Genomic DNA, 20,968 nt, shown 5'->3' on the forward strand with positions numbered 1-20,968 from the left:
AAAAAGAATCAGATTGTTCACGAAACCTTGTAACATGGACGGTAGCTGTTTAGCCAATTTGTGCCTGTATCTAGGACAGAGCTGATCAATAATTCTCCAGTCTCACAATCTGAATGATTGTCCTTTCCTGGAATAAATCCTTTGAATTGTCAAAAAGAAAAATCCCCACACATTAGGATTAGGTGATTATACTGATCTTTGTGCTGTCACGGACAATATATACCATCCTCCAGCTCTAACGCAATCAAGGAAAATAAGGGTGAGGTTGTCAGTTCTCTCGTTTCTGTTATCGGGACAGGTTTGACACAGAGTGACTCCACCAGCCAATGCACTGCAAGAGGCAATTCTTAATGTAAAGCAATTTTAGATGTGGCTGTGAGAATAAAAAAATGTAAGTATGAGCATTCTGTTTTAGTTTTCAGCAAAGGTCTCAGAAAAGAACTAACGTACAATGCTTGCAATGTGCCTTGTCTAAACTTTCCTGTCTTTATTCTTTTCTATGATGTAGGTTTCATTGGTAAGGCCAGCATTCGTTACCATCCCTAATTGGTCCTGTACAGAGTGGCTAGCTAGTACACTGCAAAAGGAGTTAACAGCATTGCTCTGGGGATGGAGTCACATCTACACTACAGCAGGTAAGGATGGCCACTTTCAGAATCATGGATGTTATGGTGGAGGAGGAGGCCATTTGGCCCATCATGTTCACACGGCTCTCCAAAGACATTTCTCACCGGGTGCCATTTTCCTGCTTTCTCCCTGTGATAGTGGTCCTTTCCAACTAACAGGCTAATTCTCTTTTGAAAGCATTGACTGCATCTGCCTCCACCACACTGTCAGGCATGCATTCCAGTCCCTCAACACCGGCTGTATGAGAACACATTTCCTCCTGTCATAGTAACATATACAATAGGAGTAACAGTAGGCTATCTGATTCCTCAAACATGCTCCACCATCCAATATGACCAGGTCTGATTATTGAGCTCAATACCCTAATCCAGCCATTCCCCCCAACATCCATTGATCCCTTTCACCACAGAACTACATCAAAACATTGATCACAGAATGGAGTACAGCTCAAGAACTGGCCGTTCGGCCCACCATGTCTGTGCTGACCATGATGCAAATGTGTTGCTGGTCAAAGCACAGCAGGTTAGGCAGCATCTCAGGAATAGAGAATTCGACGTTTCGAGCATAAGCCCTTCATCAGGAATGCCATGATGCCATTCTAAACTAACCCCATCTGCCTGCACATGATCTGTATCCATCTATTCTATCACCTCCCTTGTAAATGTGTTCTAGGCATGTACCACCCTCTACGTAAAAAAACTCTCCTTGCACATCTCCTTTAAACTTTTCCCCTCTCACCTTAAACCTATGCACCTTAACATTTGACATTTCCAACCTGGGAAAAAGACTCTGCCTATCCATCCTGTCAATGCCCATCATGATTTTGTATACTTCTATCAGGTCGCCCCTCAGCCTCCCATGCTTCACTGAAAAAACTCCAAATTTGTCCAACCTTTTCTTGTAGCTAATACACTCAGATCCAGGCAACATCCTTTCTGGCACCATCTTCAAAGTGTCTACATCTTTCCTGTGGTGTGGCAACCAGAACTGAGCACAATCCTCCAAATGTGGCCAAACTAAAGTTTTATTAAATTACACAATTGCTCGACAACTGTTATACACAATGCCCTGAATGCCACATGCTTTCTTTAACACTTTATCCACTTATGTTGCCACTTTCAGGAAACTGTGGACTTGCACACTGAGATTTCTCTGTAAATTAACATTTCTAACGGTTCTATCGTTTGCTCTCTATCTTCTTGCACTTAACCTCCCAAAATGCTTCACCTCACACTTGTCCAGAATAAACTCCCATTTGCCATTTCTCTGCCCAACTGACCTATACTGTGCTGCATCCTTTGACAACCTTCTTAACTACCCACAGCTCCACTGATTCCTGTGCCATACCAATCAGACCACCCTCATTTTCATCCAAATGAGTCATATAAATTACTAACAGCACAAGTCCCAGCACTGATCATTGCAGAACACCACTGGTCACAAAACTCATCCTTAAAAAACCTTTGCTTTTTTTTTTCCACGGGCAACTTCATATCTATGCCTCTCACTGTCAATCCTGTCAAGAACAGGAACATTGTCTCTCTATTTATTCTGTCCAAAACTCTCATTATCTTGAATAAATCAATCGGATTTCCTCTCAGCATTCTCTTCCAAAGAGAATATTCCCACCTTCTTCAGTCTATCGGTTAGACCTGAAATTACTCACCCCCAGTTCCTGTAAATCTCTCTGCGCTCTCTCCAATGCTTACAGCCTTTTGAAAGTGCAGCATTCAGAACTGATCACCATGTTTGTGCTGAGACCAAACTAGTACCTTATATCATTTTAAAGTGACCTCCTTGCTCTCGTAATCCATGTCCTTATTAATAAAGCTAAGAATACTTTATTCTCTCACAATTAATGACGTTCTGAGGAGCCAGGCTGTGTTATAAACTCAAGTATAAACTCACATCTGAAAATGTGTTGCTGGAAAAGCACAGCAGGTCAGACAGCTTCCAAGGAACAGGAGAATCGATGTTTCAGGCATAAGCCCTTCTTCAGGAATGAGGAAAGTCCTCATTCTCCTGTTCCTTGGATGCTGCCTGACCTGCTGCGCTTTTCCAGCAACACATTCTCAGCTCTGATCTCCAGCATCTGCAGTCCTCACTTTCTCCAATAAACTCACATCTGATAGATACTGTTTAGAGAAGATTTATGAAGAACAACTAAACAGGTAGGATGAGTACTCATTGGAATTTAGAAGAATGGGGAATGATATCTTTGAAACAGATAAGACCGTATGTTTTGGCTAGAATTAGGTCACTTGATCCATCGGGTTTGCTTCAATATTCAGCCATGGCTGATATGTTTCTACCCTCAATTCTACTGTCTTATCCCCCGAAACCCTGGATTCCCCTTACTAATCAAGAACCTATCTATCTCTATCTTAAAGGTACTCAATGTCTCGGCTTCCACAGCCTTCGCAGCAATGAGTTCCACAGATTTACCACCCTCTGGCTGAGGAAATTCCTCCTTATCTCAGTTCTAAAGTGTCGTGCTTGCATTCTGAGGCAGTTCCAATAGGGTCCTAGTCTTTGCTACTGCTGGAAACATCTTCCCCCTGTCCACTCAATCCAGGCTTCTCGGTAGTCTGTGAGTATTAATCAGATTCCCCTTCTAAACCTCATTGAATACAGACCCAGAGTCCTCAACTGTACCCCATACGACAAGCCCTTCATCTCTGGGATCATTCTTGTGAACTTCCTCTGCACCACCTCCGACACCAGCACATCCTTTCTCAGATACGGGGCCCAAAACCACTCATAATATTCCAAATGCATGATACAGTCTCAGCAATACTCGCTGCTCCTATTTTCTAGCCCACTTAGAATGAATACTAACACTGTACTGACACTCCTAACTGCCAACTGCATGTTAAGAGCATAAGACCATAAGACATAGGAGTGGAAGTAAGGCCATTCGGCCCATCGAGTCCATTCCGCCATTCAATCATGGCTGATGGGCATTTCAACTCCACTTACCAGCATTCTCCCCGTAGCCCTTAATTCCTTGTGACATCAAAAATTTATCAATCTCTGCCTTGAAGACATTTAGTGTCCTGGTCTCCACTGCACTCTGCAGCAATGAATTCCACAGGCCCACCACTCTCTGGCTAAAGAAATGTCTCTGCATTTCTGTTCTGAATTGACCCCTTCTAATTCTAAGGCTGTGACCACGGGTCCTAGTCTCCTTGCCTAACAGAAACAATTTCCTAGCTTCCACCCTTTCCAAGCCATGTATTATCTTGTAAGTTTCTATTAGATCCCCCCTTAATCTTCTAAACTCCAATGAGTACAATCCCAGGATCCTCAGCCTGTTAACCTTAGAAAAATCCTCAACTCGGACTCTCAAGTCCCTTAATGCTTCAGATTTCTGTAGTGTTTCTCTGTTTAGAAAATAGTCTATGCTGCTATTCTTCCTATCAAAGTGCATAACCTCGCAATTTCCCACATTGTATTCCATCCACCATCCTGCCAAAAGTCTTCTGGAAATCCAAATAGATCACATCCACTGCCTCTCCTTTGTCTATCTTGCTCAATACTTTCTTAAAGAATTCTAACAGATTTGTCAGACATGACCTCCCCTTGTCAAAGTGATGCTAACTCATCCCTGTTTTACCCAACAAAATGAGGGAGCATGACAGGGTAGATTAGGAGAGGATCTCCTCAGGAAGTCTAGAACTAGGAAACAGAGTTTAAAAATAGTTCATAATAATGGTGGAAATTTTTCAATGAAATGATCACTTCTCTTTAGAATATTCCTTATTGGAGAAATTGGACATTGAATATATTCAAGACTGAGTTAGATTGATTTTTAATTGATAAGGAAGTCTAAGGTTATTTGGGGAAAAATAGGAAAGCTGAGTTAAGGCCATGATTTTATTGAAAGGCAGAACCTGTTTCATGATTGAAGGGGTCAGAGCTGCAGCTAACAAAGAGCTTGAGCTTCGGACTTTGGCAAGAAAGCAGGCTTTGTAACTCAATAACTGAATATTTGCTTCAATGTTGAGGCTACACTGTCAGGGAGAAATTCATAACCTTATAGAATCAAAGAATGCAACAATACACAATGAGGCCATCATGTCATAGAATCATGGAACCCCTACAGCGTGGAAGCAGGCCATTTGGCCCATTGAGTTCACACTGACCCTCCGAAGAGCATCCCACTGAGACCCACCCCTTCTCCGTAATCCCCCATTTCCCACAGCTAATCCACTCAGTCTGCACTTCCCTGCACACTATGAGCAATTAAACATGGCCAATCCACTAACCTGCACATCTTTAGACTGTGGAAGGAAATCGGAGCACCCGGAGGAAATTCACGCAGTCACAGGGAGAATGTGCAAACTCCACACAGACAGTTGCCCAAGGGTGGAATCGAACTCAGATCCCGAGTGTTGTGAGGCAGCAATGCTAACCACTGAGCCACCATTTTGCCCACATATGGACCAGTGTTTTGAAGGCACTCTTGAAATAAATCCCCATATTTGTTCACAATCTCGACCAATCATTTTACTCTTGAATCAAATATGCCCACCCTTTCCAGACCGTGCATCCCACAACACAACAAGATCCTGCGTTTTTAAACTATCTTCTTATTTTATCTGTTGTTCATTGGCCAGTTACTGGGGTATTGCACATTTCAAGGATAAAGAGATGGAAGAAATTGGAGTCCTTTTCTCATTGTCAGCGCAGGTGTACAGCTGCCTCCACCCACGTCTTTCAAACACCTTTCAAACTTTAACAAGAACAATCGTTCATGTGAATCAAGAATGGGGTGTTGGCACTGTCAAGGTAAACTCATCATAGTCCCACTGGACCATAGGGAGGGCTGTCTTAGAGCGAGACCACTAGGGTGTTTTAACCTGACGGTGGCCTTGCCTCATGTGAGGGGAGAGGTTGAGAAAGAGAGTCCTTTATGGTATCCTCAACCAGTTACAGGAGCTGAAGCCAGGCTGGTGGTGTTAGTCCACATCTCAAACCAGTCATTCAGCCAACCGAGCTAACCAACAACCAGTTAGTGCTGCAATACTGAGAGAAATGTCTGGCTTCAATCCCCCAAGTAAACTGTAGACCAAATAACACGCCAAAAAAATAACTACACCTTGATGAAAAATTGAATTTTTAAGCTCAATAAGCAGTCTTTATTATAGATGGCAATACAACTGTGGAAATGATGTGCGTCGGCAAACATTCAGAAAATAGTTTTATTTTTAAGGAGCACACTTCGACATAAAATGTGTGTCTGTGTTCCTGCAATATGTTCTTTTAAATGTTGCTGGTATGATGGATTTGATGAGCAGAATGGTTCAGAACTCTATGTTATGTTTGATCTAGCTGATTTCAGTGTAATTATTGTTACTGCTGGTCCAGTGCTTTTGATTCAATTAATTGATCACTTTTGACAATCTCATTTTCTTCTCAAAAGACTGAGGCTGCAGTCATATCCAGAAGGTGTCTTCATCCTGGAGCTCCTCGATTCTTCAGTTGCCTTCTTTGTCTTTTATCACTATTGTTACATGTTCTCATGACAAGCAAGTGGGCTCGGAATGCTGCGAGCCAAATGGAACAGTGGAAAACATGAGAGGATTTATTTTTTGTTTGGAAGTGGATCATTTAGTTTACTGCACCCTTTATAAAGTTTTGGTTCTTCTCCAGAACTATTCAAGAATTTTCCCCCGTTAAGGACCAGGGATGTCTTGCTGCAATTGTAGAGGGACACGGTGAGATCACACCCAGAATATTTTGTACAGTTATTCTTTCCCCTCTAACTTTAACTGATGCCTTCTAGTCCTCGATTCCCCAAACCTTGGAAAAAGACTGAGTGCATTCACCCTATCCATGCGTCGCATGATCTTATACACTTCAGTAAGATTCCTCCACAGTCTCCTATTCCCTAAAGAATAAAAGTTCTAGCTTATCCAACTTCTCCCTATAACTCAGACCATTGAGTCCTGGCAACATCCTTATAAATTTCTTCTGCACTCTTATCAGTTTAATAGCATCCTTCCTATCGCAAGGTGACCAAAACTGAACACAGTACTCCAAGTGCGGTCTCATTAACATCCTGTACTGCTGCAACATAACTTCCCAACTTCTATACTCAATGCCCTGACTGAAGGCCAGTGTGCCAAAAGCCTTCTTCACTGCTCTGTCTACCCAGGACTCCACTTTCAGAGAATCGTGCACCTGAACTCCAAGGTCCCTCTGTTCCACTAAACTCCTTGAGGCCACACTATTCGCCATGACCTGGGAGCTCAGAACCTGGGGTCACAGTCTAATGATACTGGGTAGGTCATTAAGGATTTAATAAAGGAAAAATGCCTTAAACCAGAGAGTGGAAAGCTGGGGAAAGAGGAAAGCTGATAGTGGGGTCCATAAGTAGGTACAAATGGGTGGACCGTACTGAAAGCAGTTTGTGTCATGACGGATATGGGGTATTAGAGCGGGTAAAGGAAATGGAACAAGGTGTTTAGGTTCGATAATTGTAGATATTGAGTCCTGAAGAAAATATAAATAGTTGTTTTCCAGTTACTGAGATAGTTACATGAACACTTTATTTATCAGGTTTTTAATGGAAAGGATCTATCAAACACTTTTCCTAATAAATCCGATTATTGGTTTATTATCACTTGCCTGGATGGAGGCAGCTCCAACAAAACTCAAGAAGCTTGACACCATCCAGGGCAAAGCAGCCCACATGATTGGCACCACACCCACAAGCATCCACCCCCTCTGCCAGTGAGGCTCAGTAGCAGCAGTCTGTACGTCTACAAAATGCACTGCAAAAAATCACCAAAAATCCTCAGACAGCACCTTCCAAACCCACAGCCACTCCAATCTAGAAGGACAAGGGCATCAGAAACAGGGAAACACCACCCCTGCAAGTTCCCCTCCAGGCCACTCACCATCCTCACTTGGAAGTACATCATTGTTCCTTCACTGTCGCTGGGTAAAAATCCTGGAACTTTCCCACAACCCCGCCCCCCCTCCTCCAAAAGCATTGTGGGTCTTCCTACAGCACATGGACTACAGTGGTTCAAAAAGGCAGCTCACCCCCACCTTCTCAAAGGGCAACTGTGGGTAGGCAATAAATGTTGGCCCAGCTAGAGATTCTAAGGTCCTACAGGGAGACACATCCATGAATCTGTGCTCAGCAAACTCCTACATTGAGCAATGAGATAAATGGCCCAAATTCTTCTTGTAGTGCAGTTACATGATGAATTTAAGATTTACCAAGGTGTAAGCATTCCCTTAGCTTCCTTCGTGTATTGTAATGGGATTTTTTTAATATCCATCTGAGATATGGGGCAGGCATGGCCTCAGGTTAATATCCCATATAAAGAGCTGCTTCCCCTCAGTACTGCATTACAGTTTTACCTTGGATTATAAAATCACTTTGCCAGAATGTGATTTGTACCTTGACTGACTCAAAGACAGCTCTATCCATGTATTGAGACCCAAGACTGACACTTTGATCAAATAAAACAGATTTGATTAAATAGTTAAAATTTATGTTGCTTAAAATCAATTCCAAAATGTTTAATCATATTTGCAGCAAAGCTTTGTGTCACTGCTGAAGCACACATTACCCATGGCGTTTTATGACTTCAGTGATGATTCATCTGACTTGAGTGTTCATTGGGGTCATGGCATCAGAACAGGGAGTGAATCACGAATCCCCTTTGCTATAACCAACCCAGCAACTGTGAAAATATACTTCCAATCACCGTGAAACAAAGTTACGTTGACACCTTCAATGTGGTGTGTTGATGAAGTGACAAAGAGAGAGGAGTTTAGATTAGAGTGGTGCTGGAAAATCACAGCAGGTGCATCTAAAGAGCAGGAAAATCAATGTTTCGGGCAAAAGCCCTTCATCAGGAATAGAGGCAGGGAGCCTCCAGGTTGGAGAGATAAGTTCTAACCTTCCAGCTCTTCACTGTCCTCATGACCTGTCCTACCTGCCAATTTCCCTTCCCACCTATCCACTCCACCCTCCTCTCTGACCTATCACCACCATCCCACCCCCATTCACCTATTGCACTCTTTGCTACCTTCCCCCAGCTCCTCCCCAACCCCCCCCCCCCCCCCCCCCAATTCCCCATCCCCATCCTCCATTTATTTCTCCATCCTGGAGGCTTCCTGCCTCTATTCCTGATGAAGGGCTTTTGCCCGAAACATCGATTTTCCTGCTCCTCGGATGCAGCATGTCCTGCTGTGCTTTTCCAGCACCACTCTGATCTAAACTCTGGTTTCCAGCATCTGCAGTCCTCACTTTTGCTGAGGAGAGAGGACTGTAAGGGGGATGTTGGTCAATCAGTATCTTCACAGTGTTATCTAATACTGTGTTATGCCAACAGTTGAGTACACTATATGGTTTTTGACTCTTGCATACCCTGTCAGGATGGCATGGTGGCTCAGTGGTTAATGTTGCTGCCTCACAGTGCCAGGGACCTGGGTTTGATATCAGCCTGGGACGATTGTCTGTGTGGAGTTTGCATGTTCTCCCCATGTCTGCGTGGGTTTCCTCCGGGTGCTCCAGTTTCTTTCCAAAGGCCTGCAGGTTAGGGAATTTGGCCATGCTAAATTGGCAATAGTGTCTCGGGTCGAGAGTGTGGTGCTGGAATAGTACAGCAGGTCAGGCAGCATCCAAGGAGCAGGAGAATCGACATTTCGGGCAAAAGTCCTTCATCAGGATACCTGATCCTTGGATGCTGCCTGACCTGTTGTGCTTTTCCAGCACCACACTCTCGACGCTGGCCTCCAGCATCTGCAGTCCTCACTTTCTCCTCAATAGCGTCCAGGGATGTGCAGGTTAGGTAGGTTAGCCATGGCAAATGCTAGGTTCTGGAGGTGCTGGTTGAGATGCTCTTTGGAGGGTCAGTGCAGACTCAATGGGCTGAATGGCCTTTGCCACACTGTATGGTAGGATAGCATTCCGACTAATGCACAAAGTTCCAGCTTGAATCAACTGCTTGAGGTCATCATTCTCTGAACGCGAAGCTTATTAGTAAACTGGAACACAATATCACACCATTTTCTTTGTTCTGCAGTTTCTTTCCTCTGAGTCAACTCTTCTTGATAAGATTTTTGTTTGGGAACAAAGGGACAGATTGAATGGACAGACGACTGATGGTTTGCAAGGGACAAAGGCTACGGTTCAGTGACAAGTTTCCTAGCATCTTGTCACTGGTCTGAAACCCCACTGGGAGGGCAGCTACATTGTGCTGGAACACAAGGAGCACAGCTGAAAAGAATTTCTGACATCTTGCAGCAAAGGTTCCACGTATTGAACCCGTTTGAAGGAGAGTTCCATTATCCAGTTCACAAGATTTGTATGACTTGTCATTGTGCAATACACGCTATTGAGGAGTGGATACAAATCTTCTCGTCTCTATAGTAAGGCTCACAATGCAGTCAGAGGAAAGAGTTGAACATCTCCAGAGAGAAAAGGAGAATGTATCCTGACAGTGGCAAGGGAGAGAAAGCCATTCTCTGATATTTTCAATTGCAAAAAGGGAAATTATAAAAAAAATTCCTAAGGCTTTTACATAAGCTGAAAGTATTACCTCAATCCTTGAAATAACATTGCACACAGGAAAAGTAGTGAAAGGTACCGTGTCACATTGAAGTGTTTTGTCCAGGGAGGTGCATGAGTCCACTATGACTAAGGTGACTCTTAAGGCCATAAGAAATAGTAAAAGGAGTGGGGCCACTCTGCCCCTCAAGCCCTCTACACCATATAATGGGATCATGGCTGATCCTCACGAGCACTTTCCTGCCCTTTCTGTGCAACCCTACATTCCCCAACTGATTAAGAATCTCTCTCTCTCAGCCTTAAATATACACAAGGTCTCTGCCCCCACAGCTCTCTGTGACAAGGAGTTTCAAAGACACTCAATCCTCTGAGGGAAGAAATCCCTCCTCATCTCAGTCTTGAATTGGTGCCCCTTTATTCTGAGACTAAGCCTTCTGGTCCTAAACTCTCCCAAGGAAGGAAACATCCTCTCAGCATTGACCCTGTCAAACACCATAAGAATCGTCTACATTTCAATGAGATCACCTCTCATTCTTCAAAACTCCAGTGAGTAGAGTGCCAACCTATTTAACCTTTGCTCATAAGACAATCCCTCCATACCAGGGATCATCCTAGTGAACCTCCTCTGAAATGCTCCCATTGAAATGAAATCTTTCCTTAAATAATGCTTTTTTAAGATACTCAATGTTTCCACCCTGCACATCATTGATTAAATTTAGGTGTGAACTATACTGTAAATGGCAGAACCCTAAGGAACATGAACGTACAGATAGCTCTGGGTGTGCAGGTCCACAGTTCTTTAAAAGGTAAAATGGGTGGCCAAGGTGATTAACAAGGCATATGGCATGTTGACCTTCATCAGCTAGGGCATGGAGTACATGAACATTGAACATAGAATATAGGACTTGGAAAAAAAACATACAACACAGAACGTTACAATGTAGTACAGGACCTTCAGCCCTTGATGTTGTGCTGACCTGTAAAACCAACCTAACGCCCATCTAGCTGATACTATTTCATTATCATTCACTTGTTTATCCAAATTGGATGGCACAGTGGCTCAGTGGATAGCACTGCTGCCTCACAGCACCAGGGCTCCGGGTTTGATTCCAGTCTCGGGGAGACTGTCTGTGTGAAGTTTACACATTCTCCCTGTGTCTGCGTGAGTTTACCCTGGCGCTCCAGTTTCCTCCCACATTCCAAAAATATACAGGTGAGATGAATTGACCATGGTAATTGCCCATAATGTTCAGGGCTGTGTAGGTTAGCTGCATTAGTCAGAGGTAACATCGAATAATAAGGAAGGGGAATGGGTCTGGGTGGATTACTCTTTGGAGGGTTGGTGTGGATTTGTTGTGCTGAAGGACCTGTTACCACACTGTAGGGATTCTATGATCTCAAAGATCATTTAAATGTCCTTAATTTTGGCAAGTGCACTGCTGTTGTAGGCAGTGTATTCCACACCTCTGAGTAAAGAAGCTACCTCTGACATCTGTCCTATATCTATCATCCCTCAATTTAAAGCTATGTCTCCTTGTGCTAGCCATCACCATCTGAGGAAAAAGGCTCTCACTGTCCACCCTATCTGATCTGATCAACTTGTATGCATCTATTAAGACACCCCTCTTAACCTTTCTCTCTCAAAAGAAAACAGCCTCAAATCCCTCAGCCTTTTCTCATACTAGGCAACATCCTGTTGAATCTCCTCTGAACCCTTTCCAATGCTTCCACATCCTTCCTATCAGACGGCGATCGAGACTGTATGCAATACTCCAAGTCCGGTTCACCAGAGTTCTGTACAGCTGCAAACGGACTTTATGGCTCCGAAACTCAATCCGTCTACCGATAAAAGCTAACACACGGTACATCTTCTTAACAACCCTATCAACCTGGCTGGCAACTTTCAGGGATTTATGAACCTGGACATCTAGATCTCTCTTGTCACCTACATGACCAAGAATCTTACCATTAGTCCAGTACTGTGTATTCCTGTTACTCCTTTCAAAGTGATTCACCTCACATGTTTCCACATTAAACTCGATTTGTCCCTCTCAACCCAGCTCTGCAGCTTATCTATGTCCCTCTGTAACCTACAACATCTTTCTGCACTGTCCACAACTCCACCGACATTAGTATCATCTGCACATTTCATAACCCATCCTTCTACGCCCTCATCCAGGTCATTTATAAAAATGACAAACAGCAGTGGACCCAAAACAGATCCTTGTGGTACACCTTTTGTAACTGAACTCCAGGATGAACACCTCCCATCAACCACCACCCTCTGTCTTCTGACAGCTAGCCAATTTCTGATTCCAACCTTTAAATTGACCTCAATCTCATACCTCCATATTATCTGCAATAGCCCACCGTGGGGAACCTGATCAAACCAAGAGTTGGTAAACCATGTTGCAGTGATATAAAACCCTTGTCAGGCTGCATCTGGAGTATTGTGTGCAGATTTGGTCACCACACTACCAGAAGGACATGGAAGTTTTGGAGAGAGTTCAAAGAAGGCTCATCATTATGTTGCCTCGTCTCGAGGGCATTGACTATGAGGAAAGGTTAAAAAGACGAGGATTGTTTTCACTGGAAAGATGGTGGCTGAGACGAGACCTGATAGAGGTCTATACAATTATGAGGCATCCATAGGGTGGCTATTCAGAGTCTTTTACCCAGGGTTGAAGTTTCAATTACAAGGGGGCACAGGTTCAAGGTGAAAGTGGGTAAGTTTAAGGGAGATGTGTACACACAGTGGTAGGAGCCTGGAAAGCATTGCCAGAAGAACTGGTGGAAGTACACACATTGGTGACATTTAAGAGGCTTCTGGATGGTTGCATGAATAGGGAGGGAACAGAGGGATACAGATAGAATAAGGACAGAAGGGTTTTTTTTTAGTCTAGCTAGGGCATGCTGAGTGGCACAGGCTTGGAGGGCCGAATGGTCTGTTCCTGCGCTGTAATTTGCTTTTGTCCTCTTTATTCTTTGTACTTTTGATTATACAACTGGAATCATATAGCCAGAGAAATGGACATGTTCACCAACTCATAGAGCCACAGAGTCATACAGTGTGGAAACAGACCCATCAGTCCCACTCATCCATGTTGACCAAGCTACCCAAACTAAACCACTTCCGCTTGCCTGCATTTGACCCATATCTCTCCAAACTTTTCCTATTCATGTCCAAATGTTGGTTAAATGTTATAACTGTACCTGCATCTACCACTTCCTCTGGCAGTTCAACCCACATATGAATAACCCTCTGTGTAAAACAGATAGCCTTCAAGTCCCTTTTAAATCTTTCTGCTCTGACCTTAAAAATACCCCCTCTACTTTGATCTGCCCCACTTGGGAAAAAAACCTTTGATATACTGAGAAAGGTGGATAGGGTGGACGTGGAGAAGATTTGCCACCAGTACGTGGGACCAGGACCCGAGGTCACAGCCTCAGAGTGAAGGGACAGCCTTTGAATGAAGTGGAGTCACAGAAAATGGGGGAGATACTAAATGAATATTTTGCATCAGCATTTACTGTGGAAAAGGATATGCAAGATATATACTGTAGGGAAAATGTCCATATTAAAGTGGAGGAAGTGCTGGATGTCTTGTAATGGTTAAAGGTGGATAAATCCTCAAGGCCTGATCAGGTGTATCCGAGAACTCTGTGGGAAGCTAGAGAAGAGATTGCTGGGCCTCTTGCTGAGATATTTGTATCATCGATAGTCACAGGTGAGGTGCCGGAAGACTGGAGGTTGGCAAACATGGTGCCACTGTTTAAGAAGGGCAGTAAAGACAAGCCAGGGAACTATAGACCGGTGAGCCTGACCTTGGTGGTGGGCAAGTTGTTGGAGGGAATCCTGAGGGACAGGATGTACATGTATTTGGAAAGGCAAGGACTGATTCAGGATAGTCAACATGGCTTTGTGCATGGGAAATCATGTCTCACAAACTTGATTGAGTTTTTTGAAGAAGTAACAAAGAAGATTGAGGAGGGCAGAGCAGTAGATGTGATCTATATGGACTTCAGTAAGGTGTTCGACAAGGTTCCCCATGGGAGACTGATTAGCAAGGTTAGATCTCATCATTCCTGATGAAGGGCTTATGCCCGAAACGTCGAATTTCCTATTCCTTGGATGCTGCCCAACCTGCTGTGCTTTAACCAGCAACACATTTTCAACTGTGATCTCCAGCATCTGCAGACCTCATTTTTTACCCGTAGATCTCATGGAATACAGGGAGAACTGGCCATTTGGATACAGAACTGGCTCAAAGGTAGAAGACAGAGGGTGGTGGTGGAGGGTTGTTTTTCAGACTGGAGGCCTGTGACCAGTGGAGTGCCACAAGGATCGGTGCTGGGTCCTCTACTTTTTGTCATTTACATAAATGATTTGGATGCGAGCATAAGAGATGCAGTTAGTAAGTTTGCAGATGACACCAAAATTAGAGGTGTAGTGGACAGCGAAGACGGTTACCAGGATTGGTACCAGGTAGGCCAATGGGCTGAGAAGTGGCAGATGGGGTTTAATTTAGATAAATGTGAGGCGCTGCATTTTGGGAAAGCAAATCTTAATAGGACTTAGACACTTAATGGTCCTAGGGAGTGTTGCTGAACAAAGAGACCTTGGACTGCAGGTTCATAGCTCCTTGAAAGTGGAGTCACAGGTAGATAGGATAGTGAAGAAGGCATTTGGTATGCTTTCCTTTATTGGTCAGGGTATTGAGTACAGGAGTTGGGAGGTCATGTTATGGCTGTACAGGACATTAGTTAGGCCACTGTTGGAATATTGCGTGCAATTCTGGTCTCCTTCCTATTGGAAAGATGTTGTGAAACTTGAAGGGGTTCAGAAAAGATTTACAAGGATATTGCCAGGGTTGAAGGATTTGATCAACAGGGAGAGGATGAACAGGCTGGGGCTGTTTTCCCTGGAGCATTGGAGGCTGAGGGGCGACCTTATGGAGGTTTACAAAATTATGAGGGGCATGGATAGGATAAATAGGCAAAGTCTTTTCCCTGGGGTCGGGGAGTCCAGAACTAGCAGGCATAGGTTTAGGGTGAGAGGGGAAAGATATAAAAGAGACCTAAGGGGCAACATTTTCACGCAGAGGGTGGTACATGTATGGAATGAGCTGCCAGAGGATATGGTGAAGGCTGATACAATTGCAACATTTAAGGGGCATTTGGATGGGTATATGAATAGGAAGGGTTTGGAAGGATATGGGCCTTGTACTGGCAGGTGGGACTAGATTGGGTTGGGATATCTGGTCGGCATGGACGAGATGGACCGAAGGGTCTGTGTCCATGCTGTACATCTCTATGACCCTATGACTCTATAACTGAGATGAGGAGGAATGTCTTCAGCCAGAGGGTGGGGAATCATTGGAACTCATTGCTGCAGACAGCTATGGAGGCCAAAACAATGAGTGTATTTGAGATAGAGATAGATAGGTTCTTGATCAGTCAGGGGATCAAAGATTATGGGGAGAAGGCATAGGGAGAATGATGTTGAGTAACGTATCAGCCATGATCAAATGGTGAAATATATTCAATGGGCCAATTGACCTAATTCTGCTCCAGTACCTTTTGCCCGTAAGGTCAAGGCCTACAATTCTCACTGTAGCATGTACTGTGTCAACTCACCAGCTCTGGTGTCCTGCCTGATTCTCCCAAGCTGTTAATCCTTCCTGCCTTCTCTTTCCAATTCACTCACTGAGGACACCTCACTCCTGCTCCTGCTGGTCTATCACCTCTAACTGCTTCTCCATCCACTTCCTTTATATTCAATGTCTCCTGTTTCTCACTGCAGTCCAACAAGATTATTGCACAACTGGGCCAAGAGGGCTGAAGACATGAGGCTCCTCATCGATATTGAGGGAGGTGATGACCTAGTGGTGCTGTCGCTGGGCTGCTAATCCAGAGACCTGGGTAACGTGCTGGGGCACATGTTCGACTCCCGCCATAGCAGAAGGTGAGAGTTTAATTCAATGAAAAGTCTGGGATTTAGAATCAAATGATGACCATGAGTCCATTGTCTATTATCAGGAAAAACCCATTTGGGAATGGAAGTGCCATCCTTACCCAGCCTGGTCTACATGCAACTCTGGGCCCACACAGTGATGTGGTTGGCTCCTAACAATTAGGGATGGGTTATAAATAGTGGCACAGCCAGTGATGCCCTCATCTTGTGAATGAATAAATAAGGAAAACAGAGGAATCGCTGGACTGAGCCTGAGAAGAACACAGCTGCTCATGTGGGAATGAGGAGACCTCAATAGCCAAAGTCAACCCATTCTTAACTTTCAAACGTTGTTATCCCTCTTAGAAAACCAATTGACGACAGTTCAGCCTTCAACACTACTATCCCCTCGAGACTGATTACCAAACTTAGTGATCTCGGACTCAGCCCCACTCTCTGCCATTGGATCCTCAGTTTCCTGACCCACAGGCCACAATCAGTGCAGACTGGGGACATGATTTCAGCCTCACTAACACTCAACACTTGAGTCCCCCAGGGTTGTGTACTCAGCCCCCTACTGTACTCACTGTGTACCCATGACTACGTTGCCAAATACCAGACCAGTACCATTTACAAGTTCACTAATGACACCACCATAGTCAGGCTAATCTCAGATGGTGATGAAACAGACTACAGACAGGAGGTGGAAGACCGGGAAAAACGGTGCACTGAGAACAACCTAGCTCTCAATGCCGGCAAAACCAAGGAGCTCATTACTGACTTTCAGTGGGATGTTACTCTTGCTCCCACCCCCCCCCCCCGCACATTAACAGCACAGAGGTGGAACGAGTGGAGAGTGTCACGCTCCTGGGAGTGGTCATCAACAACAAGGTTTCTTGGACTCTTCATGTGGACGCACTGGTTACAAAGGCCCAACAACATCTCTTCTTCCTCAGGCAGCTGAGGAAATTTGGCATGACGGTGAATACCCTTGCCAACTTTTATAGGTGCACATTCTGACTGGATGTATCACTACCTGGTATGGCAACTGTACCATTCAAGATCGGAGATGGTTACAGAGAGTGGTGAACTCGGCCCAGACAATCACAAAGGCCAACCTCCCATCTATAGAACCCATCTACCAGGCCCAATGTCAAAGAAAGGCCACCAGCATTCCCACCCTGGCAATCTTTTTCTACAACCTCTATCATCGGAAAGAAGATACAGAAGCCTGAACACAGGCACCAGATGATTTTGAAATAGTTTCTACGTTACTGTTGTTATAATACTGAATGAACTCACAAACACTTAACATTCGTTTGAACGCGTGTTTTTGCTTTTGCTGCTGTTTACCTATTATTTACCATCTATGCTACTTAACTCCGTGATCTGCCTGTATTGCTTGCAAGACAAAGCTTTTCACTGTGCCTCGGTACACGTGACAATAAATTCAATTCTATTCAATTCAATTCTCTCACTCCTCTCCTATGTAGGCACCCAGACAATTCACACAAAGGTGGCACATGCCAGACAGACCCTCAAGTCCACCTCCAACTTGGAATACCCTCAGAAGATGCACGAACACAGCTTTCATCTACAACCTCCACCAGGCCAAAGACCTTCACCTCAGTGTGTTTCCATTCCTAGATTTGACTTGGGAGCACAAGTTGGTGAGCACGTTTGTGACTATCTTCACAGCGGGTCAAGGAAGAAATATCCCAGGTCGCTGACAACCGGAGGACCTCCTAGAGACCAAGCACCTGCTCAACCCCAGACAGGAGATGATCCCATGGTCTTCGCCATTAATGCCTCTTCAAATCTACAAGATGCGCTGCAAACATTCAAAAAAAGATGCTTAGATAGCGCCTGCAAAACTGATGCCATTTCCATCTCAAAGGACAAGGGCAACAGATACATGGGAATGCCCCCACCAGCAAGTTCTCCTCCAAGCCAACCACCATCCTGACTTGGAAATATATCGCTGTTCATTCAGTATCATGGGGCCAAAATCCTGTAATTCCCTCCCAAAGAGTACTGTAGGTCAACCTACAGCACATGGACTGCAGCGGTTCACAAAGGCACCCACCACCACCTTCTTAAGGGCAATTAGGAATGGGCAGTAAATGCTGACCAAACCAGTGATGCCCAAGCCCCAAGAATTAATATAAGTATATGCCAAAGCAGACTCAGGAACAGCAGGGAAGTTTGTCAGAATCACTTGCTAAACTGGATCGAAGAATGGAAGTGTCCACTAATGTTATTGTACAGTGCTGGCTTGGCATTCATATATCTGACCATTTCCGTGGAGATGGTGATGATCACCATGGACAGCCAGGTTCATTATTCAGTGTCTGCAAGATAGACCCGTGGACCTACACTCCATCACCTTAGCCTTCGATGCCCAGCATGAATGGGAAAGCATGAAGTGATGAGTCTAATGATTATTGATTGTTGGGAAAACCCATCTAGTTCACTAATGTTCTTTGGGGAAGGAAACCGACTATCCCTTACTTGATCTGGCCTACATGTGACTCCAGCCCACAGCAATGTGGTTGACTCGTCAATGCCCTCTGGGTAATTAGATTAGATTACTTACAGTGTGGAAACAGGCCTTTTGGCCCAACAAGTCCACACTGACCCGCCGCAAGCGCAACCCATCCAGAACCATTCCCCTACATTTACCCCTTCATCTAACACTACGGGCAACTTAGCATGGCCAATTCATCTAACCTGCACATTTTTGGACTGTGGGAGGAAACCCACACAAATATTGGGAGAATGTGCGAACTCCACACAGACAGGCGTCTGAGGCGGGAATTGAACCCGGGTGTCTGGCGCTGTGAAGCAGCAGTGCTAACCACTGTGCCACCGTGCCGCCCAAGGGATGGGCAATAAATTCTGGACTAGTCAGGGATGTCCACAACCTGTGAATGAATGAAGAAAAACGACCTTTTGAATGATGAGCAACACTGGTGTACGAGAGCTGTGATATTTTCATTCAAACTCGTTGTCGTTGTGGGAGTGTAATGTTTGTTTGGACAGCGTGACTCTTGGCAGTACATCTTGACACTGATTCTCACATCTAATTTGTTATGCTTGACTGATCATTTATATACATAAAAATCTGTGTGAAGTAACAGTCCTGTGAGCAGCGAAATCACCCAATCATGGACATGGAATAAAATTGAATAATTTCTGAAAGTAAACATTAACCAGTACCCACAAGAAACCAGTTGGCAAACAGCAAGAGAGGTGAAGCCAGCCATGAATTTTGCATCAAATGATAAAATGCACAAGGTCTTTTGAGGTCGAGTTAGCTCAAAGATGACAAGTCTGGCAGTGGGAAATTGGAACTGAGTTCATTCTCTCCAGCAGTCTCAGTAATCCAATACCTGAGTGAGGCTGGATTGTAAGCAATTGGAATGCATAGCAGTTTGAATTTATTTGCAGAGGATGAAGGCGGATAATTATGAACAGGAGAAGTAGATCATACTTGATTTGTACCTCAGTCCCATTGACCCAACTTTATACAATATTCTTCTGTGCCTTTACAGAGAAAAGAAAAACTTTCAATCTGTTCCGAAAGGTTTGGTTAATGGAAGTATTTGTTTTTATACAGGTTAGTCTTGAGCCTGCGCTTAAGTTATGAGTTTGATCTGTACAAATTCTTTGTCCGACAAAAGTGAGCTCCCAGGTTTACATTAACAAACATTGCTGGAGAAACTCAGTGGGTCTGGCAGAGAGAGAGCAGAGTGAATGTTTCGAGTCCGGTGACTCTTCTTCAAATCTGTATCATCCACAGTTCCTTGCTTTATTTTCCCTGGTTTACATTATTGGTGAAAACAGCGAATGTATAATCTGACAGGGTGCAATTAGATCGAGTCATAGAATCCAACTCTCCATACTAACTCGGTTTCCATTTGCCTGTGTTTGGCCCATTTCCCTCTACTCCTTTCCTATCCATGTACCCACCCAAGTGTCTTTTAAATGTTGTAGCTGTACCTGCATCAACCACTTCAATTGGCAAATCATTCCATATACACATTACCCTCTGTGTGAAAAAGCTGTTCCTCGGGTCCCTTTTAAATCTTTTCCCTCTCACCTTAAAACTATACCCTCCAGCTTGAATTCCCTACCGGTGAAACGACCTTGGCTGTACATTTTATCTATGCTCCTCATAATTTTATAAACTTCTTTAAGGTCACCATTCAGCCTCCTATGCTCCATGGAAAAGAAATCCCAACCTATCCAGCCTTTCCTTATAACTTAAACCCTCCAGTCCAAGTAACATCCTTGTAAATCTTTATTGCACTTTTTTCCAATTTAATAATATTCTTCCTGTAGCAGGGAGATCAGAATTGTATGCAGTACTCCAAATGCGTTCTGGATCAGTGGTGCTGGAAGAGCACAGCAGTTCAGGCAGCATCCAACGAGCAACGAAATCGATGTTTTGGGTAAAAGCCCTTCATCAGGAATAAAGGCAGTGAGCCAGAACCTTGTACTCCAAATGTGGCCAAACTAATGTGTTGTGCAGCTGCAACATGACATCCCAACTCCTGTATTCAATACTCTGGCCAATGAAAGCAAATGTGCCAAACACTTTTTCAGTACCCTGCCTACCTGGATGCAAGTTCAAGGAACTACAGTACATACCTGTAACTTTAGGTCTCTCTGTTCGACAACATTCGCCAGGGCCCTACCATTACTTTCTGGATTAGTGGTGCTGGAAGAGCACAACAGTTCAGGCAGCATCCAAAGTGCAGCGATATCGACGTTTCGGGCAAAAGCCCATCATCAGGAATCACTGCACTTTGGATGCTGCCTGAACTGCTGTGCTCTTCCAGCACCACTAA

General features: G+C 44.3%; 1 long non-coding RNA gene across 1 annotated transcript; it reads left to right on the plus strand.

Annotated features, from left to right (window-relative positions):
- The first annotated feature begins 307 nt into the window (after nucleotides 1–307).
- LOC132818859 (uncharacterized) lies at nucleotides 308–16,042 on the plus strand. The gene is made up of 3 exons (XR_009645030.1): nucleotides 308–391; nucleotides 509–635; nucleotides 15,966–16,042. It is a non-coding gene; the product is annotated as an uncharacterized LOC132818859 (long non-coding RNA).
- The last annotated feature ends 4,926 nt before the right edge of the window (nucleotides 16,043–20,968 follow it).

This window comes from Hemiscyllium ocellatum, chromosome 9, assembly GCF_020745735.1.
Source record: "Hemiscyllium ocellatum isolate sHemOce1 chromosome 9, sHemOce1.pat.X.cur, whole genome shotgun sequence".
NCBI lineage: Eukaryota > Metazoa > Chordata > Chondrichthyes > Orectolobiformes > Hemiscylliidae > Hemiscyllium > Hemiscyllium ocellatum.